Source organism: Temnothorax americanus, unplaced genomic scaffold, assembly GCF_048541705.1.
Source record: "Temnothorax americanus isolate GAGA-0224 unplaced genomic scaffold, ASM4854170v1 Scaffold7, whole genome shotgun sequence".
NCBI classification, from domain to species: domain Eukaryota; kingdom Metazoa; phylum Arthropoda; class Insecta; order Hymenoptera; family Formicidae; genus Temnothorax; species Temnothorax americanus.
Genome location: NW_027509792.1, coordinates 1,431,069 through 1,453,664, shown reverse-complemented (window position 1 = coordinate 1,453,664; position 22,596 = coordinate 1,431,069). Strand labels below are relative to the sequence as shown.

At 35.9% G+C, this 22,596-nt stretch overlaps 1 long non-coding RNA gene and 2 pseudogenes across 3 annotated transcripts; all 3 read right to left on the bottom strand.

Annotated features, from left to right (window-relative positions):
* Positions 1 to 1,871: 1,871 nt before the first annotated feature.
* Positions 1,872 to 2,613, bottom strand: LOC143905983 (putative salivary secreted peptide pseudogene; annotated as a pseudogene). Its single transcript, XR_013259407.1, has 2 exons — positions 2,100 to 2,613; positions 1,872 to 1,997 (listed from the first exon to the last, which is right to left on the bottom strand). The product of XR_013259407.1 is annotated as a putative salivary secreted peptide pseudogene (transcript).
* A 2,821-nt stretch (positions 2,614 to 5,434) lies between these two features.
* LOC143905984 (putative salivary secreted peptide pseudogene) lies at positions 5,435 to 6,175 on the bottom strand (annotated as a pseudogene). The gene is made up of 2 exons (XR_013259408.1): positions 5,665 to 6,175; positions 5,435 to 5,562 (listed from the first exon to the last, which is right to left on the bottom strand). The product of XR_013259408.1 is annotated as a putative salivary secreted peptide pseudogene (transcript).
* Positions 6,176 to 9,814: 3,639 nt separating this feature from the next.
* On the bottom strand, positions 9,815 to 20,539 carry LOC143906224 (uncharacterized). Its single transcript, XR_013259466.1, has 3 exons — positions 20,466 to 20,539; positions 19,412 to 19,486; positions 9,815 to 12,077 (listed from the first exon to the last, which is right to left on the bottom strand). It is a non-coding gene; the product is annotated as an uncharacterized LOC143906224 (long non-coding RNA).
* Between the last annotated feature and the right edge of the window lie 2,057 nt (positions 20,540 to 22,596).

Below are 22,596 nucleotides of genomic sequence, written 5' to 3'. Positions count from 1 at the left end.
AAATAGTTCACGCATACTTTTTCCACGCGAGACGAATTGTCACATGGGTTCGTAGCGTGCTTTACGAGCTCGTTTAAATAGAGGTGTCATTAAACAATAAGTTAGTTGATCATCTGTGTAAATATTTGTGGCGATATACAATAAAAAGAATTGGAGGAGACCCATTTTATGTATTACTATAGTACTACGTTTACGCGAGCGTTACTTCTGTAGTAACTTACGATAATTTACTCCGCGTAAACGAGTGAATTATCGTAAGGTACTACAAAAGTAACGCTCGCGCGTAAACGTGGTATAGATGAAGTAAAATATGTGTATTCAGAAAATTGAATACACATATATAACGAATATATAATGTTTTTTTATGTATATATAATATACAAACAAGCTCGTATAAAACACGCTACGAACCCATGTGACAACTCGTCTCGCGTGAAAAGTGTATGCGTGGAGGAAGTAGGTTCCGCTCCCCTACGGGGGGCTCCGCACTATTTTTAAACTAGACACATAGTGTGCCTTTAAAGTACATGCGTGGGTTTTCCACTAAATAGATTTCTAAATAAAGATCACAATAACAGAATAACTATTCAATCTTTGTTTTTTACAACAGTTAAAAAATAGATTTATATAAATTATTTACACGCATAATGAGTTGTGACGCTTCGCGCTGATGATATTCTCTTTTTAACGAATGTATATTTTATGTTTTATTATTTTATGCTAGAAAAAAAGATACAAAAAAATTAATAGTATTTTAAAAACAAAGACAGAAAACTTGAATCGCTAGTGAATAATTAACAATTAGCAAAGGTATCATGATCGACCCAACTGGCAAATTTTATTGATCACAAAACGCTACTTTTCAACCGCAGATTTCGGTTCTTTTCAAGCGTATAGAAACAACTCACAAAAATATTAATCAGTCAGACGGGTCAGACGTAATGCCCAAACTACGCCGATCTAAAAACTAAACATTAAAAATTGAAGCACGCAACAATAAGTATAAATCCATAAATAAAAAGCTTACATATTTGTGCGTTAAAATCACAGAGGTAAGATACATGTTAAACGGCATTTTCGTTAGTCGTTTATGTCGAAAAACATGTCAGAGCCGTGCGGTGGTAAAACTTAAACTGATAAACCGGATAATAAAAACAAACCAGTGTCGTCAATAATAAGAACTAGGACGTAGAAAGAGAAACAGAGAAAAAGGAAAGGAAATTATGTTTCTTTTATAATATGTTCGTAGAGAGCATTAAAATTATCCGTCTCTTTTTGTATAAGTTAATGGTGTCATCAAATTTCATAATAAAAAACGTTTTCGCTAATTCCCTCTTTCTAATCTGCCTCTCTTTATGTATTATTTCTGGCTTTTCCCAATCAAAATTATCCCGAAAGAATGTTCGATGCTCACTCATTACAGAATGCTTATTCGCCTGTTTTCTAATATCTGGTGTTCTTTGAGACGTGTGCACTAATGTCTTTTTGTCTACCCAATATACGTAGTATTGCAATCTTTACAATTGATCTTGTGTACCGTCACACTTATTCCTCTTACCTCGTATCGCAATATTCGAGTTGAAGATGACAGGAATATAATTAACGAAATAATTAGCAAATAATTATTTAATTAGTAATTAGTAAAAGAAATTAGAGAATACAATTAGAAGATATAATTAAATACGTGAAAGAGGCGTATTTTTATTTGACTTATAAATAGAGGAACATGAACGATAAGTTGTACATTTTATAGAACGTTATTAGTTTGATATATACTGCATGCGCTATTAAAATTTATTATAAATAGTTTATGTTTTATATTGCGAGTTTATAAGTATATGTACTTGAGAATTTTTAAGAAAAACACACAATTACATCAATTACATTGATTTATTAGTGATATATACAAGACATCAAACAATTAAAGTGAATAACAGGAATATTCAGTGACATGTCTTCTTTTAGCAGCAATGGTGACAATGGTTGCAATAATATTTCTGTGGCAATAAAATAATAAATAGGTCAGAACATACTAGGTTTATGTAGCTTTTAAAATTATTTTACTTTTTTATCTTAATTGCATCCAGGAATTATCATACCAGTCATAAGAACTGCTTCTACTGTGGTTAATAAGACGTTGCAAAAAGCTGAAGAAGGTACTTAATGCTTTGACCTCTCTGACTCTGGAACCTCAGGGTGACGTAGTTGTGTCCAAGTCCACCTCTCAGAATACTAACGTACGCGCCATACGGCGTCTGGTCCAATGCTTCAATCATAGTGATACGTCCCCATTTCGAGACATGGAAGGTCCTTTCAATAACCTGAACCTCTCCCCAGATAGATTTTTTGACGATTCGCTTCAGGAGGGCGAGTCTGTCGCCGGGCACCCTGGAGCCGATAATCAGATGATTTGATCTGTATGACTCGTTGGCGGGAGCATAGGAATCGATAGATCCATTAACGTGTACGGTGTTGATGGTCAATAGAACGGTGACAAGAAAGGCCAAACCGGCCACGTACTTGTACGCCGACATTTTGGCTTATTTCGCACTCGAAAACCGCACTGTATCGCTAGTAGAAAGGTAACTCAAGGTGTGCCGGTATAACGAGTGATCGGCGCTTAAATAAACTATATTTAACACGCAATAATCGTTTATCGCTCGACTTATCATGATTACATCTCTGTGTCACCTTGTTTTGGAAAGTTTCGCGAAAGGATTATTCCGATCAATATACGACTTCGTCACAACACGTTCAGACAAATCTTTCTTATTATCTCTAATTATTAGAATAAAAAACGAGCAACACACATTTTTTGATGAAATTCATACAAAGCGCACTAATGAAATTATCATATTTTTATAAAATGATATAAAATTACTTGTAATGAAATTGTAAAATAATTAAGAAAAAATATGATAATGTCGCGATAATTTCATTAGTGCGCTTTGTAATACTGATGAAGAAAATATTAATATTTAATAATAAAAAGTACATTAATTTATTATCATAAATTAAATTTAAAGCGATTAGAAATATATGATAGCACATGCGCAAGTTGACCGGTATTCCCTGTACACACACACAGTGTGTGATCGATATTAATTAAATCTTTAATTAGACGCGTTGGAGAGATTGCAATCATTATTATTTACACATTCACGTATATATATACGTTTCTATTCTGAGGTATGATTTATCGAATATAGACACAAGTGTTATCGATATACTAAATCAATAATTTTATCGTCTAAATATTATGAAACCTCCAAGACAGTCATATTTTAATTATCTCAAACTATCTTTGGAATTGATATAATTCACAAAAGATTTCTTAATAAGATCGATATCTTTCTAAATGTTATTGACAATTGTTATTAATAATAAATCGTCATATAAGATACTTGATATTGATTTTATAATAGGGATATAAAAGGAACTATAATGAAGAGCATATATAGATATATATTCTAATGATTTACCTCTAAACTATATAAACATTGTACATGCAGCATGCGAATGCATGCATTCGAGATTCAATGTATCTTCGACAGTAAACATCAATAATACTTATACATTTAATAGCCATTGTTAAGCATTGCCACGTATGTACATATATTGTTGTTACAAAATATATATTTTATATATTTAATAGGGAATAGTGAATGTGTGTGTGTGTGCGTGCGTGCGTGCGTGCGTGCGTGCGTGCGTGCGTGCGTGCGTGCGTGCGTGCGTGCGTGCGTGCGTGCGTGCGTGCGTGCGTGCGTGCGTGCGTGCGTGCGTGCGTGTGTGTGTGTGTGTGCGTGTGTGTGTGTGTGTGAGAGGCAATCGGAGCCACGTGCGGTACATATTGCGCAATCAATACATAGTCAATAAGATAAAATTCGTACGAATATGTATGACTAATATATTTTATCTTATTGACTGTATATTGATTGCGCAATAATTATCGCGCGTGGCTCCGATTGCTTCTCTCACTATTTCCTATTTGTTTTATTCAGGAGAGCCTATACTTAGTTTGTTAAAATATATTTATCAAATATGTTTTAAAGTTAAAAATACAAATACAAATAGATTTTTATATAAAGATCGCAATAACAGAATAACTATTTGACCTTTGTTTTTTACAACAGTTAAAAAATAGATATTTATATGAATTATTTACACGCATTATATGAGTTGTGATGATAATGAGTTGTGACGCTTCACGCTGATGATAAATTTTTTTTAACGAATGTATATTTTATGTTTTATTATTTTATGCGAGAAAGAAAGATACAGAGAAGTTAATAGTATTTTAAATACAAAAACAGAGAACTTGAAAATCGCCAGTGAATAATTAACAATTTGCAAAGATGTTATATGATCGACCCAACTGGCAAGTTTTATTAATAAAACGCTACGTTTCGACCGCAGATTTTAGTCTTTTTCAAGCGTATAGAAACAACTCACAAATATTAATCAGTCAGACATAATGCCCAAACTACGCCGAATCTAAAAACTAAACATCAAAAATTGAAGCACGCAACAATAAGTATAAATCCATAAATAAGTATATAAATCAAAAGCTTACATATTTGTGCGTTAAAATTACAGAGGTAAAATACATGTTAAACGGCATCTTCGTTAGTCGTTTATGTCGAAGGACATGTCAGAGCCGTGCGCTGGTAACATTTAAACTGATAAACCGGACAATAAAAACAAACCAGTGTCGTCAATAATAAAAGTTAGGGCGTAGAGAGGGAAACAGAGAAGAAGGAAAGGAAATTATGTTTTTTTTATAATATGTTCGTAGAAAGCGTTAAGACTCTTTGTGTTTTTTTGTAAGTTAATGGTGTGTCTCATCAAATTTCTTAATAAAAAAACGTGTCCGCTAATTTCTTCTTTCTAATCTGTTTCTTTTTATGTATTATTTCTGGCTTTTCTCAATCAAAATCATCCCCAAAGAATGTTTGATGCTTACTCACTACAGAATGGTTATTCGCCTGTTTTTTTATGTCGCTCTGGTGTTCTTTGAGACGTGTGCACAAATTGTCTTTTTGTCTGCCCAATATACGTAGCATTGCAATCTTTACAATTGATCTTGTGTACCGTCACACTTATTCCTCTTACCTCGTATCGCAATATTCGAGTTGAAGATGACAGGAATATAATTAGCGAAATAATTAGCAAATAATTATTTAATTAGTAATTAGTAAATACTTAGAAATTAGAGAATACACAATTAGAAGATATAATTAAATACGTGAAAAAGGCGTATTTTTATTTGACTTATAAATAGAGGAACATGAACGATAAGTTGTACATTTTATAGAATGTTATTAGTTTGATATATACTGCGCATGCGTTATTAAAATTTATTATATATAGTTTACGTTTTATATTGCGAATTTATAAGTATATGTACTTGAGAATTTTTAAGGAAAACACACAATTATACATCAATTACGTTGATTTATTAGTGATATATACAAGATATCAAACAATTAAAGTGAATAACAAGAATATTCAGTGACATGTCTTCTTTTAGCAGCAATGATGACAGTTGTTGCAATAATATTTCTGTGGCAATAAAATAATAAATAGGTCAGAACATACTAAGTTGATGTAGCTTTTAAAATTATTTTACTTCTTCATCCTAATTGCATCCAAGAATCATCATACCAGTCATAAGAACTGCTTCCATTGTGGTTAATAAGACCGTGCAAAAAGCTGAAGGAGGTACTTAATGCTTTGACCTCTCTGACTCTGGAACCTCAGGGTGACGTAGTTGTGTCCAAGTCCACCTCTCAGAATACTAACGTACGCGCCATACGGCGTCTGGTCCAATGCTTCAATCAGAGTGATACGTCCCCACCTTGAGACATCAAAGGTCTTCTCAATAACCTGAACGTTTCCCGAGCTAGGATTTCTTTCGATTCTCTGCAGGAGGGCGAGTCTGTCGCCGGGAACTCTGGAGCCGACAACCAGACTTGATCCGTATGACTCGTTGGCGGGAGCATAGGAATCGATAGATCCATTAGCGGATACGGTGTTGGTGGTCAACAGAACGATGACCAGAGGGGCCAAACCGGCCACGGACTTGTACGTCGACATTTTGGCTTATTTTGCACTCGAAGACCGCGCTGTATTGTTAGTAGAAAGGTAACTCGAGATATGCCGGTGTAACGAGTCGGCACTTAAATATATTATATTTAACACGCAATAGTCGCTTATCGCTCGGCTTATCACTGTGTCACCTTGTTGCGGAAAGTTTCGCTAAGAGTCATTCCGATCAATACGACTTTGTCACAACAAGTTCAGACAAACTTTTCTTATTATCTCTGATTATTAGAATGAAAAACGAGCAACACAATTTCTGATAAAATTCATACAAAGCGCACTAATGAAACTATCGCTCATATTTTTGCCTTAATTGCTTTACAATTTCATTACGATTAATTTTATATTATTTTATAAATTTATTTGTAATGAAATATTGTAAAGTATATAAGAAAAAAATACGATATATTTGCGATAATTTCATTAGTGTGCTTTGTAATATTGATGAAGTAAATATTAATATTTAATAATAAAAAGTAAATTAATTTATTATCATAAATTAAATTTGAAGCGACTAGAAATATATGATAGCACATGCGCAAATTGATTGGTATTCCCTGTACAGTGTGTAATCGATAATTATTTTAATTAAATCTTTAATTAGATTCGTTGGTGATATTTCATTATTATTATTCATATATTCACGTATATATACGTTTTTATTCTGAGGTATGATCTATCGAGTATAGACACAAGTATTATCGATATATTAAATCAATATTTGTTTATCGTTTAAATATTATGAAACCTCCAAGAAAATCATATCTCAATTGTCTCAAATTATCTTTGGAATTGATATAATTCGCAGACAAAGATTTGTTAATAAGATCGATATCTTTCTAATTGTTATTAATAATAAATCGTCATATAAGATACTTGATACTGATTTTATAATAGGGATAAGAAAAACTATAATGAAGGGCAATTTTGTATATTTTAATGATTTACCTGTAAACTATGTAAACATTGTACGCATATATGCATTCGAGATTCAATGTATCTTCGACAGTAAACATCAATAATACTTATACTTTTAATAGCCATTGTTAAACATTGCCACGTATATACATATATTTTGTTGTTGCAAAATATATTTTATACATGTAAAATATATTTAATAGGGGATAGTGAGAGAGCCAATCGGAGCCACGCGCGGTAATTAATTGCGCAATCAATATATAGTCAATAAGATAAAATTTGTACGAATATGTATCGACTAATATATTTTATCTTATTGACTATATATTGATTGTGCAATAATTACCGCGCGTGGCTCCGATTGCCTCTCTCACTATTCCCTATTTGTTTTATTCAGGAGAACCTATACTTAGTTTATTAAAATACATTTATCAAATATGTTTTAAAGTTAAAAATACAAATACAAATAGATTTCTATATAAAGATCGCAATAACAGTATAACAATTCAATCTTTGTTTTTTACAACAGTTAAAAAATAGATATTTATATGAATTATTTACACGCATTATGAGTTGTGACGCTTCGTATTAATGTTGGTAATCTTTTTTTACCGAATGTATATTTTATGTTTTATTATTTTATTATTTTATGCCAGAAAAAACAGAGAAGTTTTAATAGTATTTTGATCTTTCAGATAAATTTTTCCAATAATGAAGTTGCCCAATTGCAGGGGTCACAGTTGCTTTGTTAAGGCTGTGTTGGAGAATATTTGCTCAGATGCTTGTTAACCGTGTGAACATCCAATATGTTACCTCGTGTGTGCACTTAGGTGCTGCATCGAGAATAGATTCACTCGGATCATTAAGTAAATTGGTGGATACACGGTGACAGAATATTGGTCATAACAGCTGCAATCGTTTCAAATTCGCTCTTATTTGACATTCATTAAAAGTATAACATACATATATGCAAATAACATGCATAAAATCATTTATCTATCGTGAGAAGGATATTGTTGGTTGTTATGTTTTTTACATAGCTATCATATTCGATAAAGGAACTCATTTAGAATTTTTTGCGGATATCTCGAGAGAGCTGCTTGTTCGGAGTAAATACACAGTTAAATCAAATTTGCGATACTTCGATAAACTTTTAAAACTTGTTGATTTACAGGTAGCAGCCTGAATTGAAGTGGTTCAAAAGACGTCTTGATTAACGACTGCAGATGGTTTGTATAGTTATTGACTTTGTGTGGTTATCAATAACCATCATTTAAAAAATAACGTGTTTTATCTGATCATTCTTATCCAGATTTCGCTAACCAACTTTTGAATGAATGTCTGCTCGCAAATACATGTTTCACACATGTTCCGCGAATATATAGGTACAGGTACCTCCCGTCTCCACCTAATGTTAATTTTCTGCAAGCCACACGTTCTGCTGCCCGTGAATGAGACCGGGGATGCTAGGAAGCAGTCCGATGGGCAATGAATGTGAGCTTTTCTTCGCTCTCCGCGTTTCGGCATATATGGAAGTTTATACCTACGAGAGACTCTCTCTCTCTCTCTTTCTCTCTCTCTCTCTCTCTTCCTTTTTTTTTTGTCTCTGCACGCAGCTCTCGTTCTTCCGTAATCCTCGACAGGCGAGAGCGTGTACATGTGCGTACCTATCACGTCATGCATACTTGTGCACTAGCACAGGCGAACGATATAAGCGGTCAATACCGAGGCGGTGCGCGGGGTGCGCCCCCCCTTGCGACTTCACCTTCCTTTCTACATAAGTACGATCGCGGACGCCGGGATGCAAGTGCACTCGCATTATTCATTCGACGTACAAATCCTGCGATCGCGGGACCGGCCCGATCCCCGTAGCATCTGTCTTGACCGTGGCAGGCGCGAGACGCAGTCCGCTCGCGTAGTCCGCCTATCACCGCTGCACACGATGCGCTTGCCATTAATTATCTGGGTATATGCTTCGGAGATCCGAGGCAAAAGCCGACTTCGGTCGTCTTAACGAGCCGCAGAACGGCTCCGCCGATCGGGAATCGATGCTAACGCGGTGCAGTATTGAACTCTCTAACTAGCATTAAAGATACGGATTGAAACAGATTTTGTATCGTTTAAACGATTAATTTAAGGAAATGTTTCTCTGAAAATTTTTTATTATAAACCATGTTTAATTATCTATAATTTGCTTATATACATTGAATTTGAAATTAAATAAATTTAAATATTTGCCGAATTAAATGTTGAAGTATATCTCTCTCTCTCTTAAAGATATATATTTTTAAAATATTAAATATATTTAAAATGTTCAAAAATACGCGTAATTTTATATCATAAATATTGAAATTTATAAATTGAAAATGAATTATAGGTTTATTTGATACTAGCTTAAGCTGTCCGACGTTGTCCGTCGAGGAATCTGTGAAAACACATTTTATTCCTTTTCACCCCGTTATAGGGATCAAATTTCTAAAAATCCCTTTTTAGTGGGTGCTTACGTCATGGAAAAAATATATTATACTTTCCGAATTTCATGTTCCTAGGTTTAAGGGTTTGAGCTTGGTCTGGGCGTTGATGAGTCAGTCAGGACATTTGTTTATATGTATATAAAAATAGATATTGATTTAATAAATATATAAATATAGATTTAATGGCGAAAATATGATCTTATATTTTCGTCGCCAAACGATATATTTATAAATATTGTATTTATTGTGTAACCTATATATATTATATATATATATAACATGTATTTATTTAAAACAATAATAAAGTGTTAATAAAGAGCTACATTAATATCAAATGTTATCTAAAAGCAAACAAGAGCAAACCTTCGGTGGTATGGGTATGACAGAAGGGGGATAAGAGAGTGTAAACGGGAGAAAGGTCAGTCGTTAGGACAATTTAGACGAACAGAAAAGTTCCATTGCAACCGTGTACTTTATTGGCCATTGTTACATGAAACGGAGTGACAGTTACTAGTTTTCTCCATTACTCAATGCCGTTCGCTAATTCCTGATGCGAATTAGCATATACGCATCTCGTTCGGGGCTTGAATTTTATATTTATTTCTAAAAAATCCGCGCGATAAAAGCATCACGCTATCAGGCCAGTACGCAACCACTTGATAATAAAGTACTTTGAATCAGTTTAGATAAAGAAGTGAGAATTCGCATTTTTCAAAAACCTAATCTACTCAGTGATAGGAAATCAAATGAGAGTTCTTAGTAAAATGAGAAACAACAAATTATTATCTTTTTCTGTTGAACGTTAATTACTGGATAACGTTGATCTGTCATTGATATCATCGACGCACAAAAGAGAAGAAAATACGTCGAATTATATCACAGTGTTTAGGTCGAGTCTCATCTGTTATATAATCCTTCATGTCGATCGATGAGTTTATTTAACTAACAAACTTTTATTTTCTGTTTTCGTACGTTGTGATTCTAATTATTTTACATATAAACGCAACGGGACATGTTTGAAGCGATAAATCCGATTAAAATCACAATGGATTTATGACAATCCATTACATATATCAATGAATCGACAGATTATAAAGAGCCCGAGTGCATTAGACGCGTAGTTTCATGGCAACGACCTTAATCCGTTATGCGTGTATTTGAAGCCTAACACGAGCGCGTCGCATAAATCCATTATTCGTCGAGGATACGTTACGAAGAGAAATTGGACATCGGCTCGCGATAGTTTTGGTTTATATGGACTTCTGATCGCGCTCCTGCGAGTAGCAGTTACAATGTATACCTATATACCTACCTATACGGAATTTGTGTTCGTCGCCGCGCGCAATAAAGTTAAATAATTGGTTGAGCCGATTACAAACCAGAACTTCTGCACATCGAGCCTATCGTCGATTCGCAGTTACTAAATTCGCTTTTGTCTGATAGTCCATCGTCGTTCACGAGCATGTGCCATTATGTTTTCTATCTTTGTCTTTGTTCGTGGTCCAAGGAATGAAATTTTCCTTCAACCTCTGCTTTTTTAACGAGAATTAAACGAGGCAGAGGGAAAAATTTGAGAGGCATTCGAGTGGGCACGTGAAACGTTTTGTCAAACCTTCGGTAACTGCCCAAATTTCGTGCCAATCGAGTAGGAAAGACGCAATTTTTCTCTCCACTTTTATTAAGGCGTTGTGAAGTTTTAAGAAGCTCCCAATTTAATCAAAAATTTGAAATTTCTGAAGGTCTAGATTATAATAATATTAAGATCAGACAAAGTCTGAATAATGCATTAGAAAAAAAAAACATTTTATTTCAATATGACGCGTAACGACTTTATCTATTATATCTATTATAATTATTTTAGATACAACAAATTCGTAAGAGTGTATGGAAGAGCATTTAATATCCGACACATGAAAAAAAAAAATCAAGGAAATACATTAAATAAAAATAAAGATTCCAAGCCCGTTATTTTAAATTCTTAAAACGTCACGCATTGACGTCAATTTCCCGATTAGATTGGCGATTAATAAACTGGTGGCATGATATTTCCTGTCTTAAATATTGAAATCTACCTAACCCCGCATCGATATCCTCTCACTCTGATGCTAAAATTATCCGACAGAAACTGTTAAATTCGATTTAACGTTTTTAATGGACGGTAAAGAATCAAAACTCGAAAATTCGATTTTCAGCATCAAAAGCGTGAATTACGGTGAGAAGAGCTTTTAAAGTTGAAATTCTTGATAGCACCTTGGCAACTGTCCGACTAATCCACCAGGAAAGCTCAAGGTGCAATGACGTCGATGCCCTTTCAGAGCGGTGCACTGCACGTGCGTCGCCGTAAAGTCGTCGAACGATGTCCCGGTGGCCCTTCGTGGGCGCGAGTAATCCTCGTAGATTGGCGCGGCACAATAATTCGTCTCGTATCGGCCTCGTGGGGCTGTACCCGGGGGTGTTCAACGGGCGATATTTTTTCTCCGGAAATACCAGCATCGGTCGCCGCTGCACCTGTCCTGCGATCTATCTAGCGAGAGGAGTTTTGTGCCAGTTCAGTGTGGCTACCTTTCCATTCCCGGCTTAATCCTGCAAATGCAGTAATCGTGTGGTCGAAACGATATAAAGATCGTCGCAAATTATTAACGTCACATTAATACGAAACGGTCATGTCGCTGTCGCATATGCGAGATATGAAAGATCATATAAATTAATATTGACATTTTTGATAATATATTATGGACTTCATTTAATTGCTCTTTAATATAATTTGCCACTTTTTCTCCAAACTTCATCGCTTCTTCTCTGTCTACGATTTATCATAATCCAGAGGCGGTAACGTGTTTCCATCAGAGTGATTCGTGTCGATGCAACTTGATTTCAGTATAAGCAAGAACTATATCGCCATCCCGCGCACGTATTGCAGGTCAATGCTGATATTTTCTTTATATGCTTTATACGCCGCTGCTTTTATACACCGTTAAAACGAATAGCCGCTGCGCGGCAGTAGTAAAACCGCAGTAAATCGATGTATCGTTGCGAGAACGACACCCAAGGCGTACAAGAGGATGAGCTAGAGCATGAACGCGTCGCGACGTCCGAATATCGTGTTTCAACGCGACGCTTATCTTCAATGTGTCTTTTCCGGTGCGCAAGTGTTGTTCAGCGGAAGACTTGAGAACATTACCGTGTGCACCTGACATCACACTCGGGATCTTGATTGCAAAATATCTGCGACGTGGACGCGGGCTCTTTATACAAACGTCTAGTTTACGCGGCGACAGATTTCCGTACGTACATATACATATACGGCGAGAGTTAATGATACATATCATAACAGAGGAGCCCGTTTACATTCGCATGGTGGATGTTCAAATATTTAACAGCGCTCGTGTATTTACTTAGACACGTTGCATCGTTGGTATAACACTCTGCGGCTGCGTTTGGCTCTTTGACAAAACGATTCCGTCCGGGGAATTCTTTTTATTTGTACAATCCGCCAATTGCCCAAAGATAACGTCATTGAAATCCAGGCACGTATCCAGCATTTCATAGGAGAGAATGAGACGTAAATGCGAGAACAAAGATTCAAATTTTTCAACTTTTTTTCTTGGATCGATTGCGCTAACGCTCGTTCGCATGATAAAATATATCCCATCTTGAGTTAATTAAGTTAAAATTTTTTTTAATTTAGGCTAAAATTTTACAAAAAGTAAAAATAATGTAGTCACAATAAACTAAAATTACTGAATTAGAGATAATATTGTAAGTAAAAACAGAATTATATACAACGAACTGAATTAAAATCATTTTGTCGACATTTATATAGCGAAACATTTTTATTCATAATTTTTTGTTAAATATAACGACGGGAAAGTAACAACTTCGTTGCCGGAATCGGATGTTGTAGCACGTGATGCGCCTAATGGAACATGGAAATGCATGAATAACTGTACGTGAATAACTGTACTTTTTTTTATCGCGAAAAATGTCGAAAAATACTGTCGCTGTAGCATGGTTAGAAATTAATCCGATATGTCGCGAGATATATGTACATGACTCATTGCGCTACGCGGATTCATTGTTTCCCGTGTTGGCGAGAGAGTAATCCTCGATGAGACGAGCGTAACATCAAGAAATGGGCTCAAAGCTATGGAAAAAAAAACGGGATCTAACGAAAGCTCTTCGCCAGTCGCTTAATTAAGCGCCACAGACATCAGTGCTCCTATACCCAATCCTTGTCGTTTCATTCTTCCGGAAGAGACAGCAGATATGCGCAAGAAACGACGATAGTAAACACGGAATAGCCGTGAACGAAGGAAGGTGAGAAGATACTCGAGGTAAGCGTAAACAATTCCCAGTACAATTAGGAAGCGTTTGTCCGCCTGTGTTTGTTGAAGGATCAGTAACCAGTTTGGGTAACGCCTAACTATCTGTCACTAGACGGTCGAGTGACGACTGTTCGGTCATGCGGTGAATTTACAGATGGTTTATGACGCACGATAAGGGATGCAGAAACCAGAAACGGCTGCTTAATAAGAAGAGAATAATCGATAATGCGATTCGATTCACTGACAAGACATCTCATTGTTCATTGTTATTGTGACATTACACAATTTACCATTGCTGTGAATGGATGATTTAAATCGTATCTCGCGAACATTATCGTGAAAATCGATCTTTATTATATCGATAACTTTTGTGGACCGTAATTGCACGTATAGAGAACTGATCTATATAATTTAATATTCTAGATAATCTAGATTATTGGGTGGACATGCAATGTCCTGAAAAATCAAAATCACAAAAATTGAAAACTATGACAATGTGCCGAAAGGGCATAATCTCGAAATCTTAGAAACGTGACAATGTGCCGAAATGTCATAATCTCGAAATCTTAGAAATGATCGAGACAATGTTCCGAAAAGTTATACCGTTCAATCGTATATATATACTTCGACTGCTGTTAAATTAACCGTAACGATAAAAAGCATAATAGTTTCACGCGATAGACACTATATAAATTGACGATATGTTAGGTGGTACATTGGCGATTTTCACGACAGTGAATAAATAATATAAATTTACCTTATATCTCTCTTGACGAGAACATATTTATTCCATATAATTTTACCCAAAAACGACACGGATTTTGTTATAGTTCCGGAGTCGGCGCGCAACAAAACTACTTAACAAAAATCCATGAAATCAGCTTTAAAAAAACATTATAAACGAGAAAAAAGGCTAAAACCATTTTGTAGTGTTTGTTTAATCATTTTTCTATACCTATATCATTTATGACTGTCGTAATATATACGCGAATAAGTAAGTGTTTAGTGAAGATAAAAAGTCGCTCGGCGCACGTTTCGTTAAGATCTTGCGCGCTTTCTCGTCTTACGATAGTAAATCGAAACTGTAAAATTGCCAGTATTAATAATGACTAATTCCAATAGGGCAGATTTCAAACTAACGAGTGCTTGTTTAATCGTCTTTCTATCGTTTGTGGTTGCCGAGACATAAGCGTTTAATAAAAATAAAAAATCGCTTGGCGCCCGAATCTTTAAGATTTTGCGTGCTTTCTCGTCTTAATAAACAGAAATAAATAATTGCCAATAATAAAAGTGAGCAATTCGCAAACGAAATTCAAACTCTTTTAAAGAAAATTATGATTAAATGATACCGATAAACGATATATGTTTATCAAGTATATGTATATAATTATTATGTGCTACAATAGTGTCACAAGTTTATATGCAAAATCAGCTGCATGGGGCTAAAGTGTCGTTATTCTTGTAAACCAGTTATGTTGTGATTTCTTGAATAAATAGCGCTGTAAGCGAATTGACAAGTGACGCATAACTGATTCTTCAAGCTCTTCAAGAAAAAATATAAGTTTTATCACAACAAAATATCATAATTGTAATTGCGTTAGTTATCTCACAATTCACAGAAATTGAATTAAATTTGTTTGAAATCATGAATTTTTTAGTTGTAATAGTATTCTTCTCGAGGTGCGATATTTAAACATGAAATAATAATAATAAAATACTGATATTTTGAACAATAATTTAAACTAAAAAAGATTACGATAAACAAATTTTTGAAAAAGTTCTTTTTGAATCATCTTTCTGTCTTTTACGATTGCCGAGATATAAACGTTTTATGAAAATGATGAATGCGGCGAGGCGCGTGATTCTTTTGGCCAGCTCGCGTTTTATTGCTTTAATGAACGAAAGTACACAATTGCGAGTAATACAATTGAGTAATATCAATAGGGCAAAGTACCGAGTACAAAGTCATTTTTTAATCATCTTTCTATCATTTACGGTTGCCGAGATATAAGCGTTTTATGAAAGTCAGAAATCATTTGGCGCCCGATCTTTACGGCACGCGCGCGTTTTATCATGTTAAATAAACGGAAGGACGTAATTATTAGTAACAAACTCGAGATATTCCAATAGCGCAGAGTATAAACTAAACAGTTCTTTTTGAACCATCTCTACATCTTCGGTGGTTGCCCAGATATTTGCGATAAACTATAGGGAAGACTTTCTCGCGCCAAGCCAGCGACACATGACCTTGACCTACTTGAGCGGCGGACCGCGGGCGGCGGGACATTTTTGTCAGCTGTACATTGACCTACTTTCTAAATTGACCTTGACCTAGATCGCCGAGTCCGGGAATGCCGGCGCGCGCCGCGGCGTGCACGCGCGGCAACGTCTATCGTAAGTATTTTGGTGTTTTCGTTAACTGATTCTCTCTCTCTCTTAAAGGTTTATTTTTTAAGTATAATAAGCTATGTCCAGGAATGCCGTTGCTGTTCGCTCGGCGAGAAAATCGGAACGTCCAAATGTGACAAACGACATTAAATAAATCTCGAGAAATACATTCATCTTATCATTGTTATGTATCTTTTAATGCGAAGTACGCTCTCACGAACAACATTAAACGATAAAAAGTTTCGGAATCTTATTGCATAATGCTGGGCAATGAGAAAGAGGTAGCGACTAGTGCCGTCGGGCGGCGTTCTGAAAGAAGCTCCGAAATGTGACGAACAACACTGGACTAATCTCAAGAAATACGTTTATCTTATCATTGCCATGTGTTCTTTAATGCGAAACATACTGTATCAAACGTGATTAAATGATAAAAGGTTTTAGAATGGTGTTGCATATATAATGCAAGCTAGCGAGAAAAAGGAGCTACAAATGCCGTTGTAGTTCACTCGACAAGAAAGATAGAACATCGAAAATGCGACAAATGACATTAAACAAATCTCGAGAAATACATTCATCTTATCATTGTTATATGTGTCCTATATTCTCTCGAACAAGATTAGACGATAAAGAGTTATAGACTGCTGTTGTATAATGCTATATAGCCAACGAGAAAAAGGAAACTACGAATTGCGAATGCCGTCGCTCGTGCTAGTCGTGCTCAGCAGGAAGACGGTCCGAAATGCGACGAACGACACGGGACTAATCTCAATAAATACGTTTATCTTATCACTGTTATGTGTCCTTTAACGTGAGGCATGCTTTCTCGAACAAGATTAAACGATAAAAGGTTATAAAATGCTTTTGCATAACGCATATAGCCAACAATTAATAAATTCTTATATATTTCAGCCGCCGCAGATATAAACATTCAAAAACGACATAAAATATTGTAATTAGTGCTAATGTGATTGCAATATCATTAATAATATCTACATCTCACATTAGGGAGAAAACTGTGACAGCGTAAACGACGCTGCTTTGGAAACAGGTCACTCGCTATTATACTTAAAATAATCCTTTAAAAATCAGTTAGCGAAAACACCAAAATATTTACGACAGACGCGTTGCCGCGCGTGCACGCCGCGGCGCGCGCCGGCATTCCCGGACTCGGCGATCTAGGTCAAGGCCAATTTAGAAAGTAAATCAATAATGTACAGCTGCTCGTCGAATGTAGGTCAAGGTCATGTGTCGCTGGCTCGGCGCGAGAAAGTCTTTCCCTATCGTTTATCGCAAATATCTGAACAACCACCGAAGATGTAGAGATGATTCAAAAAGAACTGTTTAGTTTATACTCTGCGCTATTGAAATATCTCGATTTTGTTACTAACAATTACGTCTTTTCGTTTATTTAACATGATAAAGTACGCGCGTGCCGTAAATATCGGGCATAAAATGATTTCTGACTTTCATAAAACGCTTATATCTCGGCAACCGTAATTGATAGAAAGATGATTAAAAAAAGACTTTGTATTTCGTATTTTGCCCTATTGGTATTACTCAATTGTATTACTCGCAATTGTGTACTTTCGTTCATTAAAGCAATAAAGCGCGAACTGGCCAAAAGAATCGCGCGCTCTTCGCCGCATTCATCATTTTCATTAAACGGTTATATCTCGGTAATCGTAAAAGACAGCTGATGATTCAAAAAGCACTTTTTAGATTGTGCTCTACTCTATCAGAATTGCTCACTTTTATTATCGGCAATTATTTATTTCCGTTTATTAAGACGAGAAAGCGCGCAAAATCTTAAAGATTTGTGCGCCAAGCGATTTTTTATTTTCATTAAACGCTTATATCTCGGCAACCGTAAATGATAGAAAGATGATTAAAAAAAGACTTTGTACTTGGTACTTTGCCCTATTGGTATTACTCAATTGCATTACTCGCAATTATGTACTTTCGTTTATTAAAGCAATAAAGCGCGAGAGGCCAAAAGATTCGATTGACATTTCGGCACATTGTCATTGTTTTCAATTTCTGTGATTTTGATTTTTCTGGACAATGTACGAGTTTTCAATTTCGGTACATTTTTTTCGGAACTTTGCATGTCTACCGATTATTGTAGTTAAGATTACGTGATTATTCCGTGATGGAAGAAGCGATATATCAAAGTTCTTAATGGTAGATTGATGTTTTTATTTCAAAATGTACATGATGCATGGTAATTCGACCGTGTAAACGAACAAGAATTCTGTCTCCACGAAACTCTGCTTGAAGATCGACGAAAAACTTTCGCGATAGGTTGCTTGAGGATTACTGAGGGTCTGGTTGTGCAAGATTTAATCTGCATGATGTCTGCGGACGATAGTTACTCATAGGTGTTTGAATTAATCTTGCGAACTAATTTAAATAATCGAGAAATATATTGTGGTTTTCTCGAATATTCAAAAACTGTTCACACTACTGTTGTACCATACAATCTCAGTTACAATAATCAGCTTCTACATTTCTACAATAAAAACTATATACAATAATTTTTTTGTGTTTTAAGTATTGCCATGAATATTTTATTATAAATTAAATTTTTAACTGTATTTGTATATGTAATATTTTAATCATTTCATTAGTATTGTATTGTTGCGTAGTGAATTATCTTAACAATCGACCCGCGTGGTTTTTCGCGATATATAAGAATCAAAGACATCGAGACGACCAATCACAGCGGTGACCAGAGTAGATTATACCATCACGAGTTGTGTCAGTGCCGGAATTAAGTTATTGGCGTACGGACTCGGAGCCCCTGAATCGAGGAGGAACTTTGCTCGACGTACGATAATTTGATATCGGATAACCGTTCCTGTCGTCGGCACGACCGACGTGGGCCTCTGAAGGCGCACGCACGTCGAGAATGGTTGCACGTCCAGCGGAAAGCGCATTAACCCGCGAAAAGGACGCGCGCGCGGATGGGAAATGCTCGGCCGGATTTATCTGCCGACTCGTCGTCGTCCCTCTCACCGATAAAAGCTGGCGACTAAAAGTCAGAATTTTTTATAGCCGCTCTAGATAAACTCCCCGCGGAATGGCATTCGCGGAAATTTAATTACTTACTGCGGGGCAGATTAACGCCGATGCGAAATCTAGATAATGTATTTAGGAAAAGTTGATATCGCTCCGGAAGCGACTGAAATATACGACGATAATTACGGACTGAGTGACGGCACCATCTCCGTTATTATTTCCAGTTGGCAGCTTCGGCGGTCCCGATTATACTCGAGATACCTGTTAAGAATAGGAAAAAAAGTCGTCGATACTTAATTTCATAAGTATTTTACACTGTTATTATCCGTAATTGGTTTATTTCCCTTTTCCGGAAGGTTCATTTTAAGTTCAACGTCAGTGTCACGCGGGAATGTAGTTTTCAAAAAGATTGCGATTATCTGCGTGACATTGCATAAAGGACTCGTAGAGAAAAACTTAATTTAGCTCATTGTCAGTACAGTCTTTGTCAGCACGTGAATATGCGAACGCGAACGTGTGCGTACCGATGTGCAGGTAATCATTCTATCTGTCCGTTCGCGGTTAATACAAATTTCTGAGGAAATCTCCGTCAGTCAACCGATTTGTTTCATAATTTGCAAACCTTAATTATGGTCTGTCACTATTATCCCGAGGTAAAAAAAATACCTAATGATGGCAAGAAAACTCTCACGAATCAGACGAGACAGGAGAAATGTTTTTGCTTTATTTCCTTCGCGTCTTATTTTTTTCTGTAGTCACTAACTTTTAATCGATCGAGTTCAATCTGCCGTTTTTGTTTCCCCGAATATGATTAAATGAAATTGGATATTCTCGTCCGAGCTGTGTCTCCGATAGCGAATACGAAATTCGAGATTGATCGCTCGATTCGTTCTTTTCAATAATAACTGATTTTTTCCTGGAAAATTGCTCTTCAACTGGATTGATATCAAATCTTATGATCTAGCTGATAAGAACCTTACAAAACTTTAATGTTTAATTCTTATCTAAAATTAATAGTTAATAATAGTAAAAAATTTACTTAAATTGTACGACGGAAAGTAATGTCGAAGCACATATTTGATCTCTCATATTTGTTTGCAATATAGCGTACGTTGTTTTGTCAAAGATGAGACACGAGCGAGCTCCCTCGTAACCAGCAAATTGCTTTAAATGCCAAATTGAAATTTCTTAGCACCGCGTAAGCTTATACATTAGCTGCTCAGTCCCGTTGCCTGAATACCTGAGAAGTATGGCGCGTCACTTAGCTGCAATACGGCTGGTAGCTGAAACTAAGGGCTGGTCGGGCTGGTCACGTAATTCCTCACTAGCACAAACTTGCCGCATTATCCGTTGCATGTTGCATTACGTTCGGCAGCCGGGCGTTAGCTTCCAACCGGCGGACATTAGGTTCATGCAAGCTAGGAGAGTCTACAAGAAGCACGCAACAATCTAAATCAACAGCGACATATTTACAGTGTGGAGTCGTACAGTTTACGATGTGAATTTCAAGAGAGACGTGCAAAGCATTGGCTGATCTTAATGTTGCAATTTTCGCGCAAATTTGTAACGTACAATAAACTTGAAATTTTAACATGCGATAAGTAAAAGACTATAAGTTTTATTAAATGTCAATAACAGAGATATATATTTAGCTCAAGAGTTAAAAAACTATAAAACTCGTCATTATAAGTAGCGATTTTTTTCAATTTGCGACTAATTGCATTTACGAAGTGATATCAAAATATCGATAAAAATTATTCTGGATAGATCATAGGGCTCTTTCTAAAAAGATCGACTTGATCGACTACTGTATAAACAGAAAGATTATAATTCACCTTGCTCTTTTTAATTAATATACAATTCCTATCGAAGTGCGAATCACAGAAGACGAATATGTAAATAATGGGGGGGGGGAATGTTTTGTTATCGCTTTATAAGGTAATATTTTTACTTTCAAATTGCATCCGATTCTCATTTTCACGCCGTAGCAATGAGGAACAGATACATCATGTCGTATCGGAGGAAGCCATCAATGCTGAAACCAGGAAGCCGTCCAAAGTTCTCTAACGATGATATATCGGGGTAGCACAGGACCCCTAAGTTGTGGCCATTTTGATATGGTGTAACGCTACTCCTTTCCCATCCTCCACACGCGCAACTCTTTCTTGCGCTATCCAGGAGAGGCATTAAGCCCTTTCCAACCCCTTGGAGTTACTGTTACGGTGACCGTGACTGATCGCCCGTCATAATCCAGCACTATGAAAAACATATAGCCGATCGAATGGCCGTTCAAAAGTAGTGCGTCCCATTTTTCGACCAAATGTCTGGTTCATATTACGTTCCTGAGATAAGATGATCTTCATGATAAAGCTATCATGTGCGTGTGTGTGTGTGCGCGTGTGTGATTGATCAGGTTTCCTTTGTTAAGATATAAATAAAAAAAAATTAACATCTTTTTAATATTAAAACAGATAAGTAAAAGTTGTTTTTGTGCGATAAGGTACCATAATATATAAGAAAATATGATGTATCTAGGATAAGATATCAATTTGAGAAATTTTCTAATACTCTCTTGGGCGTATTTCACGAATTTGTGCAATTAAATTAAATCTCATTATAATAGCTACAAATTAACATAATCGCGTACGTCGATTTGAACTGGAGTAGTTTGAAAAAGGTGATGCATTACATGGGAGAGTTGAGATCCGCGTTCCCGCAGTGCACGGCAATTTTTTTACAAAATTGTGCGATGGAGGGTCAACGGGGAGCTGTCAGGCTAGATTTAGTTTTCACAACGTTCGTCTATACTTTTGTGGAAGAGCACTTTCGTACGGTGATTTGCGACACTCTATCTCGGCGTCCTTTTACGCTGTCGCTCTTAGTTGGCGGAAATGTATGGTACATTACAATTCATCTCCGACTTCATTGCCGTCGGTCGACAGAAATTTGCTGCGTAACGTCTTTCAGCTGCCCGACCGTTTAATCCGTAATGGAACAAAACATCACGCCACCAGGTATTCTGCTCATATTTCACTCGTCCTTCCACGTTAATGAAGCGTGATGTACCAGCATTTTCTTAATTATTTTTCTTACAGTGAAGCGATAAACTTAATTGACATTGAGCAGTTAAGGTATTAAAAATTAATCGTTTATTTCGTAAATTTTAATTTTTCTGAACTTTGAGAAAAATTTCTTTAACGCTAATAAATAAACTTTCTGTTTTGTTGCGGAATGATTAAAGAAGTATTTATCCTCATACTCTCAAATGTTTTAGAATAGATACGTGTCATCGATATCGTCGATCGATTATTTATTGATCTACTTATAGACCCGATATGGCCGATATAGAGAAGCTTTTTACATAGAGGTCT